This window comes from Zingiber officinale, chromosome 9B, assembly GCF_018446385.1.
Source record: "Zingiber officinale cultivar Zhangliang chromosome 9B, Zo_v1.1, whole genome shotgun sequence".
Classification (NCBI taxonomy): domain Eukaryota; kingdom Viridiplantae; phylum Streptophyta; class Magnoliopsida; order Zingiberales; family Zingiberaceae; genus Zingiber; species Zingiber officinale.
Window position 1 is genome coordinate 112,307,075 of NC_056003.1, and position 8,570 is coordinate 112,315,644.

An 8,570-nucleotide genomic window follows, 5' to 3' on the forward strand; every position below is an offset into this window, starting at 1 on the left:
AGACCCAAGTCAAAACCTAAAAGAACGAATAGATTAAGTTTTGGATCAAACGTGTTAAGTTTCGCAGGCGATCCAAAATTTAATTTAAAAGAACACATGGTAGCTAGGAAAAGGTTCAGACCTTTGTACAAAATTTTTGTACAGTGGAACCTCTAGGTTTTCCGAGTAGCAACCAACAGAATTCACTAAGCTCCGTCGTCCACTTAATGAGCCGCCCGGACGCTTCCGGATTTAGGAGCACCCTCCCTAACGGGTTGTTCATCATAACGATGATTGTGTGCGCCAAGAAATAAGGGCAAAGCCTCCGTGCGGCCAGGACTAGCGCGAAAGCAAGCTTCTCGAGACCGGTATAGCGAGACTCAGCATCTTTTAAAATGTGGCTCAGAAAATACACTGGCTGCTCCTCTCCGCCTCCCTTTACCAATGCCGAGCCGACAGCATGCTCGGTTGATGACAAGAATATGCGGAGCGGCTCACCCACGTTTAGTTTAGCCAGCACAGGTAGTGAGTTGAGATAGGCTTTTAGCTCTTCGAACGCCCGGTCGCACTCCTGATCCCATTGGAACTTGGTTGCTCGGTGCAAGATCTTGAAAAATGGCAAACTCCGGTCGGCTGTCGTAGAGATGAATCTCGACAATGTCGTTATCTGGCCGGTGAGGCGTTGAACTTCCCTCAGATTCCTGGGAGGCGGCATGTCCTGCAGTGCTTTTACCTTGCTAGGGTTCGCCTCTATGCCCCGTTCGGTCACGATATATCCCAAGAAGCGCCCGCCTTTTGCTCCGAACAGACATTTTTAGGGGTTCAGCTTGACTCCATACCTCCTCAGTGTTCGGAAGGTTTCCTCTATGTCTATACAAAGATCCGCCGCTCGGAGTGACTTGATTAGTATATCGTCCACGTAGACTTCCAGGTTGCGCCCGATCTGTTCCCGGAACACTTTGTTCATTAGCCGCTGGTATGTGGCTCCGGCGTTTTTAGTCCCAATGGCGTCACGTTGTAACAGTAAGTGACATCCGCTGTGACGAAGCTGACCTTCTCTTGGTCTTCTCGGGCGAGCGGCACCTGGTGGTAACCTTGGTATGCATCCAGCATGCATATCAACTCGCACCCCGAGGTAGAGTCTACCAGTTGATCGATCCGGGCAGAGGCTAAAAATCCTTTGGGCATGCCTTGTTTAGATCCCGAAAGTCGATGCAGACTCTCCATTTGTTTCCCGGCTTGGAGACCAGTACCACATTCGCGAGCCAACTGGGAAATTGCACCTCCCGTATGTGGTCGACCTCCAACAACTTCTCGACTTCCGCTCGGATGATGATGTTCTGTTTGGCGCTGAAGCCCCTCTTCCGCTGCTTTACAGGGCGAGCGTCCAACCGAACGTGTAGCTCGTGCTGCGCTATGCTCGGCGAAACTCCTGGCAGTTCATGTGTTGACCAAGCGAAGACGTCGCAGTTTCGCTGGAGACATCCGATCAGCTCCTCCTTCTGGCCTGCCTCCAAGTCGGATGCTATGAAAGTCGTGGCCTCCGGTCGGGTGGGGTGGATCTGTGCCTCCTCCTTTTCTTCATAAACTAAAGAAGGTGGCTTTTCGGTTATAGCATTTACCTCGACTCGTGGCACTTTCCGAGCGGATTTAGCCTCGGCTCGGACCATCTCTACGTAGCATCGTCGGGTTGCCAGTTGATTCCCTCGGAATTCTCCAACTTGGTCTTCTACTGGGAACTTGATTTTCTGGCAAAAGGTGGAGACGACCGCTCGGAACTCGTTGAGAGCTGGTCGCCCCAAGATCACATTGTACGCGGAGGGAGCGTCGACTACAATGAAGTTAGTAGTCCGCGTTCTTCTGAGCGGCTCCTCTCCCAGCGAGATAGCCAGCCGGACCTGTCCGACCGGCAAAACTTCATTACCGGTGAACCCGTAGAGGGGGGTAGTCATCGGTAGCAACTCGGCTCGGTCGATTTGCAATTGGTCGAATGCCTTCCGGAAGATTATGTTGACCGAGCTGCTTGTATCAATAAAGATGCGGTGAATAGTGTAGTTAGCTATTACCGCTCGGATGATGAGGGTGTCATCATGCAGGACTTTGACTCCCTCGAGGTCCCTAGATCCAAAGCTCATTTCGGACCCATTCGCCCGCTCCTAACTACAGCCCACCGTATGGATCGTAAGCTGCTTTGCATGCGCCTTCCTTGCCCTATTAGAGTAGCCTCCGGTCGGCCCTCCAGCGATGATGTTGATTTCACCCCTTGACGCATTGCCTCTATTCTCCTCCTCCCGAGCGGATGGTCGGGGTCATTCATGCGATGCCCGAGGAATAGCCCTGTGCTGCTGGTTATGTTGCCGCTCGGGAGATCTCCTTTCTGTACGCCAACCAGGAATTTGGTGTTAATGTCATCGATTCGGCGAAGGTGATCGACGGCGATAGCTCCTTGGCGTAGGATGAGTGATTGGGGGGAGGCTCCGATAGTCGCGGGTGTTGTGAGTTGCTGACTGATGGAGCGAACAAAACATGGGAGTCCATATCTTCCCTTTTGGCTTAGGCCGATCGGCCGCTACTTGTTGGACGGCGTGCGACCTCTGATGAGGATGGGCTACCTCTGCGCGGGGTCCCCTCGGTGGTTGATAATTGGAAGGCGGCTTCTGTTCTGCATGAGATGGTGGCTCGGATGGTGCTTCCTTTTTCCTCACCATCTGAGCTTCCTCCACGTTGATGTACTCGTTGGCCTTGTTCAACATGTGGTCGTAGTTGCGAGGGGGCTTTCTGATGAGCGAACGGAAGAAATCACCGTCCACAAGCCCTTGTGTGAATGCGTTCATCATAGTTTCTGAAGTGACCGTCAGGATATCCATGGCCACCTAGTTGAAACGCTGGATGTAGGCTCGGAACGACTCCTTCGAGCCTTGTTTGATGGAGAAAAGACTGACACTGGTCTTCTGGTAGCGCCTGCTGCTCGCGAAGTGATGGAGGAAGGCCGTGCGGAACTCTTTGAAGCTCGTGATGGATCCGTTCGGTAGCCTCCGGAACCATCGTTGTGTCGATCCAGAAAGGGTGGTGAGGAACACCCGGCACTTCACACCATCTATATATTGATGCAAAGTGGCTGTGTTGTCGAACTTACCCAGATGGTCGTCCGGGTCGGTGGTCCCGTTGTACTCCCCGATCGCCGGGGGCGCGTAATGCCTTGGTAGTGGGTCGCGCAAAATGGCCTCAGAGAACTGCCTATTGATCCGCTTGGGGGACGAGTCTGTACGTGGCGCTTTGCCCTTTCTTGCGTCGCAGAGGGGCGCCTCATCGGACGAAGAACCTCGGTCAAGGTTGGCTTGCGCGACTTCCGAGGGTGTTTGGAACAGAGCCTGATGAAACGGTATCGGGGCGGGCGGGGCTTCCACTTGAGTGCCGGTCGGACCTTTGTTCTGGCCCCATATTGAGAGCTGCTCCGGCCGGTCGTCTGGCGCCGCCCGACCGCCTGATGCCGACGTTGCCTGTTGCGCTATCCGATTGGCTTGAGCCTTTTGCTGTTGCTTGACTATCTTGGCCGCCCGCGCTTGGATGAGCGCGTCTAGTTCTTCGGGAGAGAGTGTCACCATGAGTTGGCGTCCAGCTTCTTCGATCGTCTTTGCTCGAATTTAGGTGCGTTCCCACATACGGCGCCAATTTGATCCTGTCCGAGCACTGAGTCGACGGACACTGGGGACGTGGCACTCTCCGCTGTCTCCGACTGGTGATGTGGATCACCGGCCAACCTGCAAAGAAGTCGAGCCGGGAGGGGTTTCCCGGCGACGACCCTCCGACGCTCAAGTCAGGCAGTGAAGAAGGAGAGGAGCAAAGTAACGCTACTGTGGCTACAGTGATGAGAATCGCATACCTTCGTCGAAGTCTGGGGGTCCTTATATAGGACCCCGGGGAGGCGCGGGCACGCTTCCCCAAACATACCTCAGTAGGGTTGTGCCAAAAAAGCATGTCTGACGCCATTCCGCAATCGTCCGAGCATATCCCTGACGTAACGGTGGAAGCTTCCACCGTACGATACTCTGTCTACTCCGGCCGCCGACCATGCTGTTTGTCGGCAGTAGGTGTCTCGAGGATGATGTTACCAGCTGTCCCTTTTGTCCCTTTGCGCCTCTTGCCTGTTCGCGGGCCGAGCGGACCGGTCGCTCGGCACTCATGGCCTCCGGGAATGCGCATACCTCGGACCGGGCGGGGAAGCCCTGCTCATGTGCTCGGATGGGATTGCGCCTTATTGTCCTGTGGCTCGGCCGAGCGGCCTGTTCGCCGCCTGTCCGCTCGACCAGAGACTCGTTTACCTTGAGCATCGGAAACCCGACCCCTGGTCAGGCTGTCTTTCGTCCAGCCTGGGAAACCTCTGGCCGGATGTTCGGTCGGCCGGACGCTCGGCACGATCTTGGGGTTGACCCTCTTGACCATTGACCTCCACGTGTCGTTGACCTCCTGCCAATGAGGGTCCCCCGTCCTTACCACCGGATCATTAGTATTTAGTAGATTTTTTTAATACCCCCATGTATTTTTTATATTTGTATGTGTAAGTCCAAGTAGGTCGATTAAAGGAGATGAATAGCCCTGAAAAGAAAGTGAACATTTTCTCACTATTGAACATAGCAAGGATAAATACATGTTAATTGAAATAAAAAAATACATAAAATTAAAGTGAAGAGGCAGAATTTACTTGATTTACAATCGGAAAGGTTACTAATCTAAGCAATATAAAGCGCACTACTAAAGACTCCTTCGAGCAAAATGTCAGAGGCGAAGTAGCATCTTATAAAAGTTAAAGCACAAATAAACTAAACATATAATTACGAAATGAAATACAAGTGTGTTGTATCAAACTTTGAGCACTAGGACTCTATTTATAGCCTACTAGTTGAAGTTAGCAATTGACTGACGTGACACCTACCAGGCACCAAGCATCAGGACCTGGTCTAGGCAGCTTGACGTGGTCGACTTGATTCACTTCACAACAGCTTCTTTCCAAACGGATCTTTGCTTCTTGGGTGCTTGGACCCGGTTCGGGTGCCTGGAATCGACTAACGTGGACTCCAGCGTTGATGTTCTTTGCAATGGCTCGTTGACATGGCTGAAATAATTCAAGTGACTGGACCTGGCCTGAGCGCTTGGACACGGTCAACTCTGAAGTTGACCGTTTTCTCGTCTAGTCATTTGGGTGATTCTTCGGTCGTCTAGAGTTGAGCTCATCCGAACCTCACTTCGGCCTTTCCCTCAAGCAATGTTCCTCCTTAGCTTCTCATCTTGGTAGTATCGCACACGTCCTTCTTGTCTGCCGGTGTACTCTTCCGCAACTTCTCATCCCTCAGATGCACCGAGCACGTCGACTTGCTTATCCTGTCATTCTTTTAGCTCACTATGTCTTTTACTCAACTTCTTATGTTCCTAAGTCCCTACACACTTAGACACAAGGAATCAAAATTATAGAGTTTAACTTAACTCAGTTGATCATATCAAAAACCAACAAAGGATACTTACAATCTCTCCCTTTTTGATGTGCATCATCCCAAATTAAGTTAGGGTAAAACAAATAATAAAATAATTTATTCTAAAATAAATAAAATTTTAATTTAGTACAAATAATAAGTTTGCAATAAATAAAAAAAATGTTATACCTTCCCCTTAACTTAATCCCTTCTTCCCTTCTGATTACATCAAAAAATATATTAGGAAAAATGCGAAAAAAAAATTTAAAAAATATTGAAAAAAATTTCAAGGGGTTTTAAATAGAATATTCAATAATAATTCTTTTTACTGAAATTATTTTTCAAAGGCAATTATTTTTACCAAGTAATTCTTAGTTTTTTCAAAAATTATTTAAAATTTTGAAAAATACTAAAAAAAATTTGCCATGGTCAAACAAAAATAATCAAATTAGAATAATTTTTTTTACAAAAGATATATTTTTAATTTGACCATAATAAATATTTTTAAGTAAAAAATAATTATTTTTGAAATTAAATGGTTAAAAATAGAGTTTCTGTTGGTGCATGGAGCACCAAATAATCGAACCTAGTTTTAATGATTGACAAAAGTTCAAAGTTAAGATTAATTGTGATCAAACAAGTTTAACTGAATGTGTAAGAAAGTCTTAAGTGATCTTAAGCAAGGTGAAAGTCCTAGTTGAGGCTTGGTAAAAAAATTCTAGTGAACACTAGACAGGGGAAAAGTTCTAGTTGTAACTAGGCAATGAAGTCTTGGTTTATGGGATTGGGCAAAGTCTTGGTAAGTCGAGGACGTCAGGTGAAATCTTAGGATCGAGGACACTAGGTGAAAGTCCTGGGAGTCGCGGACACCAGGCGAAAAATCTTAGAGTCGAGGACACTAGGTGAAAGTCTTGAAGTTTTGGATGCTGAGCAAAAGTTTATATGGTATGGAGGACCAGTTTGGCAAAAGATAATCTCTCCTTAAGGGAGTAGGAGAGCACCTGTTCCCCGAAGAGGGAACAGTAGGCGCCTGTCCGACCTAGAGTTTCAACAAAACTCAAAGTCAGGATCGGATAGTCTGGAGACTGTTAAAATCACTTTACTTTATATATTGTTTTTGCTTGTGCTAACCTTATATTGCAAAAAGTTGATTGCTGGAAAAAGAGGAGTTCAGGTGCCCAGATCATGTCCAGGCACCCAGATGTTTGAGCGCCCGGATGTTCGAGCGCCCGAAGTTGCTCCAGGTGCCTAAGTCAACAGCAAAGAGGGAGCGCCCGGGTGGCTGCCGAGGGTGATGACCATGATTATGCTACAGAATTTTGATCCATAAATGCATGCTTTTATGATTTTTCTTATGGGTTAAACTCATATTTACAACACATTTCATAAATTACATTTATTCTTGGAATTAATTACAAACTATCTCATTATTATAATATTTAATGCTAATATTCAAATATGATCTTTATAGGCATCAAGGGATCATGGATCCGAGTCGGGATCCAAATTGAGCTCAATTCTGAGATTAATCGGGGAGATCAAGCTTCGAAGCAATCTAGGTCATCCATCCTAGATCCAAGGAGATATGAGTCATCCATCAAGGATCTACTCTATCTAAGTCAAAGAGAGGGTAGATCAAGGCCATTGATTAAGATCTGGAGCTTTTGATCTAGATCTGATCTGTTCCAGCCATTAGATGAGATCTGAGTGTTGGTTAGTCCTAAGAAAATCGTACCGGTTCCACTGTATAAAAATTTTTTGTACAAGTGTCGAACCTTTCCTTAAATAACCTATTGTGTTCTTTAGAAGTTAAATTAGGAATCACAGACGGAACTTAACATCATTGATTCCAAATTTAACTTATCTGTTCTTAATGGTTTAGATTTGAATCGCAAGCGGAACTTAACACTATTGATTCAAATCTACCTAAGTTATTAATTCCATAAACATTAATTTCCAAAATTGGCTTCCAGGACTGCATGGCGAGGCATATGGCCTTCTTGGATATGGGAGCAACCACCACCGCCTAGGCAAAGCCTTTTAAGGAAAGTTAATATTTATTTCCTTAAATAACTCTAGGTTAACCAACCAAAAAGAACAATCAAATCACAAATTCGAAAAAGAAGAAAATACAAACTCGAAAAACTATTTCGAAAACTCTAGAATCATATGCCTCTTGTGTTTGGTATTTCCAAAAATAACTGTACAAATAAAAACTAGTATGATGCGGAAAACAATTACTAGTTATACCTTTCTTTGTAAGCAAAAATAACCTCTTGATCTTCTACCGTATTCCTCTTCTAACCTCGGACGTTGTGTGGGCAACGATCTTCCGAGATGAGAATCACCAAGCACCTTCTTCTTCCTTCTAGGTTTCGACCACCACAATTCTCCAAGAGAAGTAGAGGTCCGGCCACCACCACCAAGCTCCAAGCGATACAAGAAACAAAACCTCCTTTCTCTCCTTCTCCTAGCTAGAACCGACCACCATCAAGAGCTCCAAGAGAGTTTGCCGCCGGCCACAAGAAGAAGAGAAGAGGGAGAAGTTAGGGCCGACCACCAAGGAGGAAAAGAGAGGAGAAGAATAATAGAGTTGTTCACCATGAAGGCACCTCTACCCCCTCTTTTATAATCCTTGGTCTTGGCAAATAAGGAAATTTTAATAAAAACTTCCTTAATTCTTTTGCCATGAAAAGGAAAATTTATTTAATTAAAAATAATTTTCTCTTCTCCAAATTATTTGGCCGACCACTATTCTCCCCAAAATAAGGAAGGTTTTAATTAAAACAAGAATTAAAACTTCCTAATTTGTTTCCAGAAATTTATAAAAATTTCTCCAATAATTTTTATCCCTTCATGATTAGTTAGTAAAAAAAGGAAATTTTATAAATTAAAATCTTTCTTTTAAACATGTGGATAATTTCCAAAAAGGAAAGTTATCTCTAAAAATTAAAATCTCTTTTCAATCTACAAATAAGGAAAGATATCAAATCTTTTCTTAATCTTTTGTAGAAACTAATAAAAGAGAATATTTAATTTTTAAAACTCTCTTTTAAATTATGATCATGGTTAAAAAGGAAAGTTTTCTCAAAATTAAAATCTCCTTTCAATCTACAAATAAGG